The sequence below is a fragment of the Panthera uncia genome, chromosome D2, assembly GCF_023721935.1.
Source record: "Panthera uncia isolate 11264 chromosome D2, Puncia_PCG_1.0, whole genome shotgun sequence".
Lineage (NCBI taxonomy): Eukaryota > Metazoa > Chordata > Mammalia > Carnivora > Felidae > Panthera > Panthera uncia.
Window position 1 is genome coordinate 11,095,910 of NC_064818.1, and position 15,653 is coordinate 11,111,562.

General features: G+C 38.4%; 1 protein-coding gene across 2 annotated transcripts in view; it reads right to left on the minus strand.

Annotated features, from left to right (window-relative positions):
• Positions 1–15,653, minus strand: part of RYR2 (ryanodine receptor 2) — a 754,822-nt gene that overhangs the window by 505,807 nt on the left and 233,362 nt on the right. The window contains exon 1 of one of the 2 annotated variants that reach the window (XM_049646094.1): positions 15,594–15,604. The exons of the other annotated variant lie outside the window; for it this stretch is intronic. The gene's annotated coding sequence lies outside the window, so the exon portion shown is untranslated. Of the gene's footprint in view, positions 1–15,593; positions 15,605–15,653 lie in introns of those variants that run through there. 2 annotated transcript variants of the gene reach the window in all.

The window sequence follows — 15,653 nt, forward strand, 5'->3', positions numbered from 1 at the left end:
ACAAAGGACAAATGAGCTTAATAAATAAGGTAGATGACAAAGTTCCATAAGTAAATAAACCAATAAATATACACAGAAACTAAAATCATATTGAACATATTCATGACTGCAATTTCAGAATTTCTGTGGAAGTTCTACCTCTGTTCCATATGACCTTGTCACCATTACACTATGAAAATCTAGACCAGCATTCCACATTGCTTTTCCACTGAAGAACACAAGATACATTCACTGTTGAGTTGACCATTTAGTTCCTGCTAAAGACAATTCATTGTGTTGTAGTTAGAACTGGATTAGAATTCTAGCTCTTCAACTCAGCTACCGTGGGACCTTGGGTAAATCACCAAAACCCTCTGAACTTCGGATGCTTCCTCACGATGTAAACACTAAGTGAAAGAATACAGAACTCCCGATATACCAAGTGATGCAAAAAGTAATAATAATGTTACTAGTCTAAAGCTTAAATAATTTTTTTATTATTTATTTTTGGAGACACAGTGAGACACAACATGAGCAGGGGAGGGGGCAGAGAAAGAGGGAGACACAGAATCTGAAGCAGGTTCCGGGCTCTGAGCTGTCAGCACAGGGCCTAACATGGGGCTCAAACTCACTAACTGTGAGATCATGACCTGAACCGAAGTCAAACGCTTAACTGAGCCACCCAGGCGCCCCTATTTTAAAGCTTTTAAGGTAGAAAAGAAAACACTGGCTGGATTCAAGTACAGTAGACAAATGGTATCTTATCATAAGGAAAAAACTATAGAGAAATTAAACTCAACATGGCTCCCAAAGGATTGCTCTTTTCTTAGGTTCAAGTTAATGAAAGTGTTGGGGTAAAACCGTATATCTCAAAGAAGTCAAAATTATCTCTCCACTCATTAAATGATATATTTTTATTGTAATGAATCATCATATTAAGGCATGATGGATACAGAGGAAACAATGTGTTAGAACTCAGAAGGCCCACATTTTAGTCTTGATAGATGTACACACATGACCAGAAAATTAGTAAAATGGCTTTTAATCCTATCCGCTACTATAGGTGATTATAACGGACTACTCCATAGCCCAGTCTTATAAATATTTTAAGTTTCTTGCCTCGGTTTAATTGTGAGTCATTAGTGTCTTCATCCACACACTTCCTCCTCCATTTATGAGGGCAGCATTAGTAAAATAGTCAAGAAACTTTTTTATTTATTGCTAACACTTCCTCTATGGCCAAAGTCTGCAGACTAGGCTCCCACCATTATCTTCTAGGCCCTCATAGTTTTACTGAATAAGTAGCATATCCTCAAAAGAACATATGTAAAGAAATACGTTTTAAATAAAATAAACACCCAACCCATGAATCCATCAAGTAGGTTCAAATACGCATTATGAGTGGGGCGCCTGGGTGGCTCAGTTGGTGAAGCGGCTGACTCTGGTTTTGGCTCAGGTCATGATCTCATGGTTTCGTGAGTTTGAGCCTTGTGTGGGGCTCTGCTCTGGCAGCACTGAACCTGCTTGGGATTCTCTCTCTCCTTCTCTCTCCCCCCCTCCCCCACTCACACTGTCTCTGTCTCTCTGAAATAAAAAAAACTAAAAAACAAAATACACATTATGAGTGATTTTAGAGGTCCCTGTGTACCTTTACCCAATAGCATTCCCTTGCTTTTTTAAATAAGATTATCACAAATTTCTGTAACCTACACAATATATTGTTTAAATTTGGTTGCTGGCATTTGCCCTTTAAATAATTAAAAACATGGATTATATATTCTTTCATAATTGTTTTGGTGGTGCAATAGTACATTTTTGAGATCCATCCATGTTGATTGATGGCAATACATGTTGTTCATCCATTTTTTATTGCTCTAACCTGCTTATAACTATAGCTCAATTTGTTTACTCTGATGCTATTTCCAATTATTTTCATATCAACAATACTACAACAGATATTCTTATATGTGCTTCCTTGTGCTCACACATTTTCCTGAAGTATGTACCTAAGAGTGAAATAAATTACAGTGTTCCTACATATTCGAGTTTACTAGTTACAGTTTTCCCGTATACATTCCTGCCAGCAGTGGGCGAAAATTCCTGCCACTCCAAATTCTTGCCCACAACGATACTGCCAATCTGTAAAATGGTAATTTACTGTGTTTTTAATTTTCAGGTCCCCAGTTACTAATACGGCTGATAACGTGTTCGTAGTATCATGGTTCATCTGTACTTCCTGTTCTATGAAACCCCTATTCCTGTGCATCTTTTTTGTTTTCTTTTTTTTTTTAATTTTTTTTTTTAACGTTTATTTATTTTTGAGACAGAGAGAGACAGAGCATGAACGGGGGAGGGGCAGAGAGAGGGGGAGACACAGAATCGGAAGCAGGCTCCAGGCTCTGAGCCATCAGCCCAGAGCCCGACGTGGGGCTCGAACTCACAGACCGTGAGATTGTGACCTGAGCTGAAGTCGGACGCTTAACCGACTGAGCCACCCAGGCGCCCCTTTTGTTTTCTATTAGGGTATTTGTCATTCTCATATTGATTAGCAGCAGTACTCAATGTATTCTGGACACTTCTAGGTCTTAAATTTTACGTTTTGGCACGCAGCAAACCAAATTGGGTTTTCCTTTAGTGGTCTGTTCCCCACACATAGAAATGGAAGAAGCCCTAAGATGATAGCCAAATGACCTTGGGGATGCACAGAACGATCTAATAATAAATAGCCTTGGAATCAGAAAGCCCAAGTGACAGAACACATACACAGCAGAGGGGAGTTTTCCTCTTTCCCTAACAGCAATTTACATCTGTGTGGTCCTTTACGTATTGTCAACGTACTTTAGGTACTTTATGTGACGCTCACAACAATTGTGATGGATGAGGAAAATGAACGATCACTGGCATTTTACACCTAAGAAAATAAGTTGATGAAGGGATGTGCCCAAAATGCAAAGAGGGTGGAGGCAAGTCCAAGTCTCCTGACCTCCAGTCCACCATGCCTTCCTCAACATCGTATTATCTTCCCCGTAAGGAATGAACGCTGCCAAAGCAGGAGAGAGGGCATGTTTTGAAAGTGCGACTCATCCATGTAATGTACTTGTAGCTACTTCTTATAAAGGAATTATATTGTACTCAGAACTGTATTGTAAAGTGAGGTCCACTATAGGTACAGAGATAGAACGGGCACAATCTATATCCCTCCCACACCACTAACACTCTATTAAGTCAAGATTTTCCCTACAAACAGATCTCTTACCCCTCGCGTAAGATTTACACACACACAGAAAAAATGGCCATGGGGTATGAATATCTAGCTGGATAAAAGATACGTGGAGTCGGCTTCGGGAGTCTATATTCTCAAGCAATATGTCAGTCATATAAAGTAGAGCACACACCAAATGTATCCGAATCATCCCTGAGGCAGCTTTAAAAACTGGACAAAACCTCTACACTCCCTATGACTGCAAATACTATCCTAATTTATATGTCTGGTGGGAAGAAGCAAGGATTAGGTACATACGTGTATTTGATACCATGAATGCATAAAGTTTTCAGGTCACATAAACACAAGTTTTCTTCTAAAAATAAAATTTAGGGGCACCTGGATGGCTCAGTCGGTTGAGTGTTCGAGTCTTGATTTGGGCTCAAGTCATGATCTCATGATTTGTGAGATCAAGCCCTGAACTGGACACCGTGCTGACAGAGAAGAACCTGCTTGGGATTCTCCCTCCCTCCCTCTCTGCTCCTTCCCCACTCACGTTGTCTCTGTCTCTCTCAAAATAAATAAAAGAAACTTAATAAAAATAAAAAATAAAAATAGAATTTAAAAGGACAACCGCAGAGCCATTTTCAAATGACTACATAATATTTTTAATTACTAAATAATTAAACTCTCGGGAACTTTAATATAGTGATACTCATATCAGTCAGAGGTAGGAAGGAGACTGTCACTGTATCTTCTAAATTCTGTGCCAGGCAATTATACTGCCTATTCAAAGAAAAAAATATAATACAAAACTCTCCCATCTCATATCAAAATTAATTCCATAAAGATTAGAAACATAAGAAACTAAGAAAATTCTAGAAGAAAATACCAACCTCATTACTAAGAAATCAGTACTGTTTAAAAATACGAGGGAAAAATCCTAAATAAGAACATTTCTAATTGTAACAAGGAAGCTCTGATCTTAGCAAAGAGGGCTACTTAACTTTTTTAGCACATATCAACTACTTGGAAAGTTCTGGAATTATGAAGATTACAAATTGTTTCCCATGGTGACTGGGAATATCTTTTCTACCATCCATATTAAATAGAGTTCCTGCAATAGCTTTACCACAACATTTTGTCTTGAATTCCTTAACAAACAGTATGCTATAAACAATATGTATATCTCTTTTGAGAGGACAAGAAACTACAAATTCTAAATATCTGCAGGCTTGAGTTTTACAGAGATAAGAAGTATGTATTCAATGGTGGAAGCTCTCAGCTATGTATAAGGTAGAGAAAAGCAGAGGTCTTTTCTTCAGGCTCCAAGTAGAATTTTAATTGAGATTATAGGGTTTTTTTTTTAATCCGTTAATTATTTGATTCTATTTATTGGTGTTTAAGGCATGTAAGGCAATCGACTGGTCAGTACAAAGTTGGCATATGTTTAAATCAAAGCCATATGACACAACATCCACATTTCCTGTAACACTTACAGCATACCCCCTCCCTTCCCCTTGGGGAACAGAGTCCTTATCAATTCAATTCCAAAAACATTTAATGAGTACTTTTCCATTAAATTCGCTTCAATTATTATAAGACAATTACAAAGACTCAGTTACACCTAGGACTGACAGGCAGAAAACTCAACAGACCTCATGGATGGCATGATGCCCTGTCAGCACCGAGGGAGCTAGGCTGGGACTCTGCAGAAAGTTTAGAAGTATTTTTAAAAAAAATGGAAAAGTCAACATATAGCCCTGCTGGCATCAATTAATTCCCTACCATCAGTATAACCATCCCATGACAAATTATAGGAGCATTACCAGGAAAATTAGGATAGAAGTGTTTTGCCTAAGTCGGCATCCAAGACCTCTGTTTTGTGAGTTGTTAACAACCCATGACAGTCAGCAAACATATATGACCGCTGAAAAGTTTGTAGCAGAACAGAGCTCTATTCAGTACTTCAGCAACAAGGGCAATGTTTCATCCTCTCCCATCCTTAGAACTAAGAGATCAGATAAAGGCCAAAATTACATATACTTATATGTCAAATGGGATGCAAAACAAGGCACAACTTACCCCCCTCCAGGCAGCCATGTTTAACAGACTAAGGGAATACAGAATATGAGAGGGCTGTCATAGTAATCAAAGGGGAAAATATTAACAAAATCAACCAGAGTCCCAACCAGGCAGAGAACCCTTAACGACTCTGTTTGTTTTCCCTTAAACCCCCTTGCCCAAAACAAACACCGAGGTGCTTTCTCAAATTTCCACTGTTTGTCCGTGAATTACTGAAATATTGGGTTCCGTCAATAGTCTTCAGTAAGTCCCTAGGGTATATAGCTCTTACCTGTGTTACAGCCAAGGCTCCACGAAGTACTTAACATCAAGTGACTTGTTCAGATCCAAACAGAAAGTGAAGTGAACAACCTGGCCTGCAATCTGGGTCTCCCGATATCAAGAGAATCCCCTTTCTCCCCTCCACCATGGAGATGTGAATGCCGCCTGAGTCAACCATATTCTTCAACTTGAGAAATAAAAATAATAGGCAGCATCTCTGCAAAGGAAATTATTTTCCAGACATTGTTCCGGGTTAAATCTCTGGTCTGTGCTTTCCATCCTAGCAATTTTCAAACACATTATGGATTTGTCAGCAGCCCCAGGATCCGCAGCCTTGGCGTAATTAAAACCCATTAGTTTGGTTCACAGGATAATGGCACCACATGTGCTGTGAAAACATATTCTCCTAAAAGCCCCTAGGAGGACATTAAACATTCACAACCCACAATAAAAACTTAGCAGAACATGTCAAAGAGTAAAACTTTTTATTAGCAGATGGCGTAACTCACCACTCAGGGATACTATACTTAGATCCAGCCAGTACTGTTTATGACTGAACTAATGGAAGTGTGAAAAGTATCACGGGTCCCTCAGAAAATCTCTTCTGGCCCAGAATTCCACCACACCAAAGTGTCATCGCAGGGCTGAGAATTTTCCACTGCATTTCTGAAGGACGCTGCATGCTCAAAGACCCCAGCCTAATGACCTTGTTTTGTACCACTCCTTCTCTTTATTATGAACCCTCTGTGGCTCAAATCTTACACTTTTCTTCTTCCGTACTCAAATTTGGGCAAGTCTCATCATCCCCCTTCTCTCTAGCAGAAGGTCACCTTCTAGGAGCCACATTAGGATAAAACCACTCTGATCAATGGGAATTCTCAGTTCCAGCAGCAGAATAAAGAGGGGGAAACAGAAAAGGCGATAGCATTTTAAGAATTTAAGCTAAGACTAATCCTGAGTTTAGAGCAAAATCTATGTAGATCTATGCAAATAAAAAAAAACCCTCTAAGAATTGTACTTTAAGCAGTCATAATCTTAACCAGGAAAGATACCTCTAAGTGCATTCATATAAACGTTGAACAGTTTAACAATCAGAGGTTCACCTACGGTACAAAAACAAGAGAATAGTGAATGTCACAAAATGACTTTTTTCTTATATATATATATAAATTAGCCTCATTCACCCTGTTACGTTGCTGCAGTGGCACTGGCCTCTCGGGCTGATGGAAACCCCAAAGCAAATACAAAGGAACTAATGATGTCACGGTTAAGAATTTCGATTCCTTAAGAAGAAAACAAAACCAAGAACAACACTAGGTCTCCCAGTTACACAGTATTATTTGAGAGCCTAGGTCAACCATTATTACTCCTTTTTTTTTTTTCTTTTTGATCACAGACCTCACTATTAATCTGATGGAAAAAAGCACATAGTCATAACTGAGGACACAACTTCAAAGGAGTGTGAATCCTCTATGATATCTTTGAACCAGTAGGTCACTGTAAGAAACCATGAGCTCCTGAGATCAGGGATTCTCCTCTTCATCCTTCTATGCCAGCACCCAGCACTAAGCCTGTGTCCAGAGGGTAGCAGAGTTGATAAGGGAACGTGTGTCCAAGGTCAAGGGATGGATGAATGATTACCACAAAGAATAATCTGATTGGTTAAGGAAATGATACTGCTTGCTCCTGAAGAAATGAATGACTTAAATGCATTAGTAGCATCATTGTAATATATAAAAAAAATATATAAAGAAAAAGCTCGGCCTTTTGAAAGGAAGCAATTACTAAATTTATACTTGAGTGGTCCCAATAGCTTCTGAATACTCTTTTCACACTGAAATTCTCACCATGAGTTCCAGAATATTTTTTATTTACTTTTTGTTTTAGCTTTATTTTTTATTTTTTAAAATTTACATCCAAATTAGTTAGCATATAGTGCAACAATGATTTCAGGAGTAGATGCCTTAGTGCCCCTTACCCATTTAGCTCATTCCCCCTCCCACAACCCCTCCAGTAACCCTCTGTTTGTTCTCCATATTTATGAGTCTCTTCTGTTTTGTCCCCCTCCCTGTTTTTATATTATTTTTGTTTCCCTTCCCTTATGTTCATCTGTTTTGTATCTTAAAGTCCTCATATGAGTTTAGTCATATGATTTTTGTCTTTCTCTGACTGACGAATTTCACTTAGCATAATACCCTCCAGTTCCATCCATGTAGTTGCAAATGGCAACATTTCGTTCTTTTTGACTGCCGAGTAATACTCCATTGTATATATATACCACATCTTCTTTATCCATTCATCCATCGATGGACATTTGGGCTCTTTCCATACTTTGCCTATTGTTGATAGTGCTTCTACAAACATGGGGTTGCACGGGTCCCTTCGAAACAGCACACCTGTATCCCTTGGATAAATGCCTAGTAGCGCAACTGCTGGGTTGTAGGGTAGTTGTATTTTTAGTTTTTTGCGGACCCTCCATACTGTTTTCCAGAGTGGCTGTCCCAGCTTGCATTCCCACCAACAATGCAAAAGAGATCCTCTTTCTCCGCATCCTCGCCAGCATCTGTTGTTGCCTGAGTTGTTAATGTGAGCCATTCTGACCAGTGTCAGGTGGTATCTCATTGTGGTTTTGATTTGTATTTCCCTGATGATGAGGGATGTTGAGCATTTCTTCGTGTGTTGGTTGGCCATCTGGATGTCTTCCTTAGAGAAGTGTCTATTCATGTCTTTTGCCCATTTCTTCACCGGATTGTTTTTTTGGGTGTTGAGTTTGATAAGTTCTTGATAGATTTTGGATACTAACCCTTTATCTGATATGCTGTTTGCAAATATCTTCTCCCATTCTGTTGGTTGCCTTTTAGTTTTGCTGATTGTTTCCTTCACTGTGCAGAAGGTTTTTATTTTGATGAGGTCCCAGTAGTTCATTTTTGCTCTTGTTTCCCTTGCCTCCAGAGACGTGTCGAGTAAGAAGTTGCTGCGGCCAAGGTCAAGGAGGTTTTTGCCTGCTTTCTCCTCAAGGATTTTGATGGCTTCCTGTCTCACATTGAGGTCTTTCATCCATTTTGAGTTTATTTTTGTGTCTGGTGTAAGAAAGTGGTCCAGGTTCATTCTTCTGCACGTCGCTGTCCAGTTTTCCAGCACCACTTGCTGAAGAGACTGTCTTTATTCCATTGGATATTCTTTCCTGCTTTGTCAAAGATTAGTTGGTCATACGTTTGTGGGTCCATTTCTGGGTTCTCTATTCTGTCCCATTGATCTGAGTGTCTGTTCTTGTGCCAGTACCATACTGTCTTGATGATTACAGCTTTGTAGTATAGCTTGCAGTCTGGGATTGTGATGCCTCCTGCTTTGCTTTTCTTTTTCAAGACCGCTTTGGCTATTTGGGGTCTTTTCTGGTTCCACTCAAATTTTAGGATTGTTTGTTCTAGCTCTGTGAAGAATGCTGGTGTTATTTTTTGATCAGAGTACTTTTTTAAAACTAAAAACTAGCTTCAAAACTGAGGTTATTGGGATTTAAAGGTACTACATTGCTCTCAACTTCTTCGGAACCAAGCCATCACTTTATACTCCCCAGGGACTCGATTCTACTGCAAATACTTTTAAACTGTTTGAAATAGTTATTCCTCCGGGGTTTTACCAGTGCACTGAAGTCTTTAAGCCAAACAGCCACCTTAACCTTACTTTTCGGTAGGTAGGCTGTTGTACACATGGAGGATGGTGGTTTTGACCTTTATGGAAGTCATCACTCTGTGTTAAAACACACTAATGAGCTTATGTCTTACCTATTCCTGCAGTTTGTTAAGGCAGAGCACAAGGATTAAGTTCAGCCTTTCCCTCTAATTATTTAAATCCATGCAAGAGCCTCGTGGCTTTGTCTTTTTTGTTCTTTTCCCTCCTTTTCTTTCCAAATCAATCTTCTTCTCCCTCTCAAGTATTTCTATTTCTGGGATGGAGTTTTCCATTAGTTTCATTTTTTGTTCCTCTCCCACAAAAGAAATATGACTATAATTATATCTTTGCTTTCATCGCTCGTACTTTTGACAACTATTTTGTTCCTTTCACATTCCTTACTTTTCCCAAATACAATCATCTGTTAAATAGTTTCCAAAAGTGTGATTTTATTTTGGGGCTCATCCTGTACTTTTCAACTTTTACCACTTAAAGGCAACCAGATGAAGTGTGCACATTTTATAATCTCTGATACGCCTTCTGAAATATTAAACCCAGCCCATTCTTCCAGTTTTTCAGACAATAAGGATTCTAAGAAAGATTCTGATATTCTTGGAAGACAAAAGAACTGTCACCTTTGCTGAGTCATGCTCCCCGATGCATAACCTCTAAATGCAGGAAGTGCTTGATTGGAGACCCCTTGTCTTCTATAACTACAAATCCCCCTGATGATTCTTACCCAAACCTGTGACTGTGACACCACCCAATGACTCTCAAGTCTATGTCGCTGAACCTGACCTCTCCTTGGTACTCCAGGCTAACATTAAGCCACATATTTGACATCCCTACTCAGATGTCACAAACCTGGACAGTCAAAATAGAATTCAATATCAATACCTTCCTTTCTCGGTGCTCTCCACCAACCTTCCTCAAAATAGAATTCAATATTAATACCTTCCTTTCTCAGTGCTCTCCACCAACCTTCCTCATCTCAACAATACACTCAAATCCAAAAGCTTTAATTCCGCTCTTGCCCTCCATCTGGCAAAGAACCTGAATTCAGCCACTTTGATTGACTTTACTACCACCCCAGTTCAAGCTACTGTCCTCTCTGTCCTCTCCCATCTCCTCTCCCTGCAGCAACCAGCACAAAAATTAGAAACAGAAATCATGTAACACGCTTGTTCACAACCATCGGATGGCTTTCCACTGAACTTAAAATACAAACCAAATCTCTAACTCTAGTTTGCAAGGCCCTTGATGATTTGGCCCCTGCCTATCTCTCTAATCTCATCTCGTCTCAACACCCTCATGTGCTAGACTCCAACCATGTCAGCCTCTTTCTTGAACTGTCCACGCTCATCCCCAACTGAGAGTGTTCACACCGTCTCTTCTGTCTGCCTACACTGCTCCTTCCTCTACACATCCGATGGCTCGCTCCTTCTTGTGACTCGGCAATCAGACAGGCCTTTACAATCAAACCAATCTAATGGAACTATCGTGTCATTTACTATCACCTTGTCTATTTTCACATTCTCTATAGCGTGTATCACCAATGTAACAAAATTATTGTCTTTGTCCGCTAAAATGAAAGATCCATGAGATGATGAACTCTGTCTCAATCACTACCCTGTCTCCATGATTTTGGGCACTGCTTGGAATATAGGAGGTAGGTAACTCAAAGTATTTATTGAATGAATGAGTTTTAGGAATTTATTTTATTTAAAAAACAATTTTTTTAATGTTTATTTATTTTTGAGACAGAGAGAGACAGAGCATGAACAGGGGAGGGTCAGAGAGAGAGGGAGACACAGAATCTGAAACAGGCTCCGGGCTCTGAGCTGTCAGCACAGAGCCCGATGCAGGGCTCGAACTCACGGACCGCGAGATCATGACCTGAGCCGAAGTCGGACGCTTAACCGACTGAGCCACCCAGGCGCCCCTAGGAATTTATTTTAAACACAAACCACACTGTATGAATTTCATGGCACTGTTTTTTTTTTTTCCTTTTGATACAAAGTTATCACATATACTAAAATATCTCAATTAAGTTTCTTCATATTAGATAATTTTTGTGGAAATTTTAGCCAATAAAGAATATTAAAATATTACATTACAGTGTTTAAAATATTCTAGAAACTATGGTACCTCCAAATCCTACATGATGCTAATTATACATTCTAAATTACTAACTTTCAATAACTAATAGAAATATAGATAGCCCAGGGAAGCCTGGGTGACTCAGTCAGTTGGGCAGCTGACTCTTGATTTCAGCTCAGGTCATGATCGTATGGATCACAGGTTCAAGCCCCACACTGGGCTCGGCGCTGACATTGCAGAGCCTACTTGGGATTCTCTCTCTCCGTCTCTCTCTCTCTGCTCCTCCCTGAATGCTCTCTTGCTCTCTTAAAATAAATAAACTTAAAAAAAAAAAAAAAAAAAAGGAAATGCTGATAGCCCAAAACCTCAATGTCTCTTTAAGTTATCCAAAATACCCATGTTTCTCCAGGTTTAAGGAACTTAATCTCAATGTTACAAGACTTTTACTGGCAATGTGAAATATATCATCACCAAGGCCTGCTATGGCTTTCTCTCCAAATTTTTGGACCCCTTTCCATATATATCAATGCAAATCAGTTTGTCACTACCTTATACATAACACTACAAGAAGTAATCCTCCCTGCCTTATTTTGACGTCCTTCACTCCATTTTTATTCACAACACTTCAAGTACAATTTATAAAGCATTTTATTTAGGCCACTCCCTTGTCAAGAAAGAAAGAAAGACACACACAGTGAGAGAAAGAGAAAGAGAGAGAGAGAGAAAGAGTGACTCACATTCATTAATATTATTTCACTAACTCTTCTCACAAAGACTCCATGCTCTAAGAATTCTCCCTGAAATTCCCAACACATAATTCAGTGGTTACCAATCCGCAAGCCAAATATTATGGATTACAGGAAGAAATCAGGAAAAGCACCAAACATTCTAAAAGCACTGTCTGTATACTGAATAATTTACACATCTTAAAATGTATGTCTTTGTATACGTATGTACAGGTATATGTGTAAATACATACACACATATTTGCAACTGCATATGTTATTTTAAAGTGTACTTGCTGAGGGGCTCCTGGGTGGCTCAGTCAGTTAAGCATCTGACTTTGGCTCAGGTCATGATCTCGTGGTTCATGGGTTCCAGCTGTGCTGACAGCTTTGCTCTTGGAGCCTGCTTTGGGTTCTGTGTCTCCCTCTTTATCTGTCTCTCACCTGCTCACTCTCACTCTCTCTCAGAAAATAAATAAACATTAAAAAAATCAAAATGTATTTGCTTAATCCAATAAGACATTTTACCTAAATAGGTAGTGGTGTTTCTGAATTCATAGTATTTTCAGTCATGCCCCATTTTCTCAATAAATGGACATCAAATACAGAACTACAATGCCTTTAAAGTCCTAAAAGCTTTTGATATTAGATAGGGCTTCATATTTTAAGAAGTTCTCTCACATTCTTTTTCTTTAATTGAACTTAAAATACACTCTATTTCCAACCTATGTGCCTCCCACTCCAAAGCAATATCAATGTATATTGCACTTAGAAATCCCCCTTCATAAATTAAGCTTTTCTTTAAAAAAAAAAAAAAAAAAAAAAAACTTTTGTTTTAATGTTTACTTATTATTGAGAAACAGAGAGAGACACAGCATGAGCAGGGGAGGGTCAGAGAGAAGGGGAGACACAGAATCCGAAGCAGGCTCCAGGCTCTGAACTGTCAGCACAGAGCCCAATGCGGGGCTCAGACTCATGAACCAGGAGATCATGACCTGAGCCAAAGTCGGACGCTTAACGAACTGAGCCACCCAGGTGCCCCATAAAGTAAGCTTTTCTAACCATCAGCCCATTAGGCAATTTAATCATTACTGGGCCATCAATTTGATCCAATTAAGGGAAATAATTTTTGTATTTTAACTAGACGCACCGTTTACTCATCAAATATTAAACAGTTAGAAAAAGTACTAAGGATATTTCTAAAAACCTCTATTGCTTTACCATGATAAGCCTGGAAACTGCCAATACTATTCTCATTAACACTGATGGAAAATTACTCGAGAGGATCTCTAAACCAAAAATGAACAAAACAATTTAAACATGAAATGAAACACAATTTTTTAGAACTCAGGGCTGATCATTTTTTACCCTTAGATATATAAGAAAAGCCATCAACATACCATAGTAAATGTATCAACTTGTTCATGTTAAACTACTTATTGTTTATTAACCTATTACCAATTTATCTTTATTCATCATAAATAAAAATCACTCAATGCAAGCAGTCAACTCACTGAGTAAATAATAATGAAATGTAATATATTCAATGGATATAAAATGTCAATATTTTAAAAACCATTCTCAAAAGTCAACTCCATTCAAAAATCTTTCCAAATATATAAAAAGCTTATTTAAACCTTAAAAGTGCATCCTCAGGGGCACCTAGGTGGCTCAGTCAGTTGAGCCCGACTCCAGCTCAGGTCATGATCTCTCAGTTTGTGAGTTCGAGCCCCACATCAGGCTTGCTGCTGTCAGCCTGCCAGCACAGAGCCCGGCTTCAGATCCTCTGTCCCCCTCTCTCTGCCCCTCCCCTGCTTGCACTCATAAACAAACAAATAAATAAAATTTAAAGTGCATCTTACATAGTAGGTAAGCTCCATATTTATGAGAAATTTCTGTGTTTGCCAAAAAAGTGCACACTGAAAGACAACTAAAACATAAGTAAGTTTTATCCCCTTCTGAGGGGCTGACCTACCCTCTGTGTGGCTATAATAAGCTTTCTGTATAGCCATGGTCTACTAATCTATAGGTTCTTCCCCAAAGAAGCTCATGTATTCTTTAGGGCTTGACTTAGGCATCAGTTTATCCAAAATGCTAAGAGTGAGCAAGATGACCTTCCTATAGGCTCCATTGGTATCTTATTCTGGACCCTGGATAGCACTTACCATATGTAAACAAATATTTACCTCCCATCCCCATAGCAGTCATAAAAGCTCAACAACAGTAAGGATCCTGTTGTCTTAATGTTAAAGGGATGTTGTTTTCATGTTCAGCGATTCACAACTTTCTCCTTAGATTCTAAAAAAAAATTTTTTGTGTGTTTATTTTTGAGACAGAGACAGAATGCAAGTGGGTTAGGGGCAGAGAGAGGGAGACACAGAATCCAAAGCCAGCTCCAGGCTCCGAGCTGTCAGCACAGAGCCCGACGTGGGGCTCAAACTCATGAGCTGTGAGATCATGACCTGAGCCAAAGTCAGACGCTCAACCGACTGAGCCACCCAGGCGCCCCATATCCTTAGAGTCTAAAACTTATTAAATGCTCAACAAATGTTTCTTGAATTAACTAACAAACTGTTCAAAAAGTCACAGAACACAGATGAAATTTTAAAGGGGGAAAGGATGTCCTTTTGAGTGATTTCGCAACTATCCAAGACATGCTTTGTTACTTTGAAAAATAATAAAATCTACAATACGGATTACAGGGGTTGTTTTGACTCTTAACTAACTTTATGATAAAGCGTTCAGTAAATCTATCCAAACTAATTTTTGAATATATGCACATTTCATTTTACGCAATAATGGAAAACAATTAGCATCTCAGTAAGAGAAATAAAAATAGTTGCTACAAACCACTGGTTAAATTTACTGCGCACTTAAAAAGCACACTGTTCAAAGCACTTTTAATTTATTTCATATAGTCATTATAATAATAGCATAAGGGAAGGACAATTACTTCACAGCTGAAGGCATTGAGAAACAGGACTTGTGCTAATAATGGTCCATGACCACAAACCTTGTAAGTGCCACAGAAGTATAAATACCACTTGGTATTTTTAATGCTAATAAGTTGATTTTCTTGGACAAACAAGGCACACTCAAAACTTTTATCTGTTTTTCTATGAGACCTATTAGCAGAGTCTATTTTCTTTTAATCATTTTCATATCCTCTGGTTATTTTTTTGATTGATATAATGCTAGCAAATAAAGACTACATACAAAGGATTATGCAGTTCTAAAACATCATATTCAGGTTAACACATCCTAAAAAAATGATTTCCTTTTTCAAATTCTAGCCTAACACCGACAATACATATTCAATGATGAGGTAATCATTCTCTACAAATCTCTAACATCTTTACATATGTTTTATTTATAAGTTTTGTTAACAATTTCTATGATTATCTATGTGTTTGCCTAAAGAATACAATCTTTTTTATTCTGTTCTTCCCTCACATCTGTCGATAAGAATGACATTTTCACCAGAGGTCTCAAACATCCTTGTAACATTTGCTTTCATATGTCTTATTATTTCTGGTGTTACTGTGAATAACTTTTGTCTTTTTTTTTTAGACTTTTAAATCATAGGTTATTTATTTTAATATGAAATTTATTGTCAAATTGGTTTCCATACA